This window comes from Panthera leo, chromosome F2 (assembly GCF_018350215.1).
Source record: "Panthera leo isolate Ple1 chromosome F2, P.leo_Ple1_pat1.1, whole genome shotgun sequence".
NCBI lineage: Eukaryota > Metazoa > Chordata > Mammalia > Carnivora > Felidae > Panthera > Panthera leo.
This window is the reverse complement of record NC_056695.1, coordinates 78847611-78850416: the sequence shown is the minus strand read 5'-3', so window position 1 is coordinate 78850416 and position 2806 is coordinate 78847611. Positions and strand designations below refer to the sequence as shown.

The window sequence follows — 2806 nt, the reverse complement described above, 5'->3', positions numbered from 1 at the left end:
CAGAGGCATGGGCCAGGTTGCATTGACTCACAGCAGACAGACCACATAGTTGCTCCCAAGGAAGAGTGGGTCATTCCAGTTCAAGCTGGTGTTTAAGGTTTCTCCTATAGAATAATCCAGGAGTGTAAGACATTTAAGAGCTGTAGGGACACGTCCTTCTCAGCACCATATGCTGGGTACAGAGCATACCTGTCCATCGAGCTCTGAAGGCACAGTATCCAGGACCCACGATGGCCTTGTGGGTCCCTGCAGGTGTTCCTGAAGATTTTCATTTCTTTTAAAATCAGAAGGATCCATATAGTGAGTTCATCCTGGATTGTGCAGATCTGTGTACTGATGTGGTCACAATTACATTTAACAGTGTTCTAGAATAAGTCCATGAAGGGAGATGTGCCTCAGGCCCAGCAGAGTCCTGGGTGGACTGCTGTGATCCCCAGCTTGGTCTCCCTGCTGCAGGCAACATGGTAGGGACATTGTGGCAGGTGTGGTGGGGGGTGGGGAACGGGGGGTCCTTCCATGCAGGGACTCTTCTCCTGGAATCTCAAGTGTGTATTGTTCCAGAGAAGGAGAGCCAACATTAGAAGTGGTCCAGGGTCAATGTCCTGTAACATCTTACAACAGGTGCACCCAGGCCTTCTGATTCTGGGCTGGTGCTCTCCGCTTGCTAAGGACTCTGGCTACTAGTTTATCAGCGATCTTAAATAGGGGATAGTTGCTGGATATCTGACACCTTCACAGAGGACATACCCCTTACAAAGTAGAGGTGCCTCTTCAATGTTGTAAAGTGTGTTTAAAAGCTTTGCGATTTCCCCAAAGCTGCACTTTTTTAGTAGAACCCATCTATGCAGTATAGATAGAGCCCATATCAGGAACAGAGATGCTAGTGGTTACTGAATCTGTCATACCCTCCAAGTTGGGTTTTGTAATCATCTACTCACAAGCCTGCTCTGCAGTGGACAACACCGATCCCACCCTGTTGAGGAAACACTCAAGGAAATAGAGTAACTTCTTCCCTTCATCACAGGGTATAGGCAGAGGTGCTAAGGGAAGAACTTGGTTCTGCTGGGACTAACCCTTATTCCTGCTACAGGATGCTGCCTGCATAATGGTGTGTTTAATACATGCCTAGACTCTAGCTGGAAGGGATCAGTTCTTGCTCAGGAAACCCTTGAGGGACCTGGACCCAACAGCCACAGGCAAGGCCACATTCTGGTGACACATTGTCCATGCTGGTTGAGCCTCTAGCTCACTCCCCCCTCTGCTACATTAACAGGGAGAGCTGATGGCTGTTAGCTTTAAATGATGGGACCATCAACCCTGGGGGGTGGAAGGTGGGGGCGCTGATCAAAGGAGTCTCGTCAGTGGCAGCTGATGTCAGATTTGTTTTACTTCTCGAATTTTCAAGCCTTTCAGCTCTTACCGTGTTCCACCAGACGGTAACAGCATCACCTAGAATGAGTGATGTTCAAGTCCCTTCATGCAGGGTACTGGGCTTTATGTCAGGATGCTCCAGGTGTCCCAGAGCACATGGCTTCAGCTTTAACTGGTAGGACATCTCTGTTTGACTTGGAAGCACAAAGAATGGGAACCAAGAGCTAGGAAGCATCTTAGATCCTCTTGTGCAATCATTTTTATTTAATAATGTCCCCCACACTTGCCCATTGTGAACACCTCCTGGCTTGGAAAGAATTGATGTTTTGAATTTATAGGATTGCATTTTCTTTGTACGCAGGCAGTTCAATCAGGCTGGGATGAAAAACACCTAACAAATCAGATTTTTAAACTGCTACCTTACAAAATGTTTTGTTAAACAAGAGGAAAAAAATGGCAAGGAATACATCTCTCATCCTCAAAGCAGTTTTCTATAAAACTTGCATGACGAATACTCGCCAAATACTATAGCCAACTAGAAGACTCCAAGGAGACCAGCATAGCAAGAAGTCCATGATTATTTTTATGACTTCAAGTAATATCACCAGTATTACAATTAAGTGTTTACTTATGTGCCTCGGGACACAGAGCTAAGTGTTTTGTAGGCTTTCTATCAGTTTGGGCTGCCATAAAATACCACAGCCTGGGTGAACTAAACAAGAGTTTGTGGTTCACCGTTCTGGAAGCTGGGGATCCAAGAGCAAGATGGCGGCATGGGCTGGGTTCAGGGGAGCGTGTTCTTCCTGGCTTGCAGATGGCCACCTCCTTGCTGTGTCCTCACAAGGTGGAGGGTGAGTGAGCGCTCATCTCTGCCCCACCTCCTGACACCAGCCCATTGAGGGGAGGATTTCACCATGAATTGCAGGGGACATACATTCAGTTCATACCACATGCATGAACTGCTCTGAGTTTTCACATGAAATTCCTACCCTTGTTTTACTGATGAAGAAACTCAAAGTATGAAAGCCTGTCTAGGTTCACACAATTAAGAGGCTGGCCAGAGTGTCCAATCCAATGATAGCAGATCTGTGGCACAATACAGGGGCCCAAAGGGGCCAAAATGCTGACGCAGCTTTCTCCTTGTTCATCTTTAGGGTCTTTCTCCTTTTCATTATCATCCATATGTAAGATCATTCATTTTCCTTCAAAGGATGCTTTCAAAGCATTTCTCTCCCTTCACTTATGCTCTTAGATAATTTGAATTTCTCCACCTGGAAAATCCTGCAGGTCAGCAAGATTAAGTGACTTGCCCTTTTCCACCCTTTAAAATACGACTCTTGAACTTGGAACCCCTTTTCTATGTTCGCACAGGAAAAGATAGACTGATAATTGCCTCTCTTATAATGAAATGCTATAGCCATGTGAATATTTATTC

At 45.9% G+C, this 2806-nt stretch overlaps 1 long non-coding RNA gene across 1 annotated transcript; it reads left to right on the top strand.

The window, feature by feature from the left end:
• The first annotated feature begins 416 nt into the window (after positions 1-416).
• Positions 417-1991, top strand: LOC122210782. The gene is made up of 2 exons (XR_006198240.1): positions 417-464; positions 1733-1991. It is a non-coding gene; the product is annotated as an uncharacterized LOC122210782 (long non-coding RNA).
• The last annotated feature ends 815 nt before the right edge of the window (positions 1992-2806 follow it).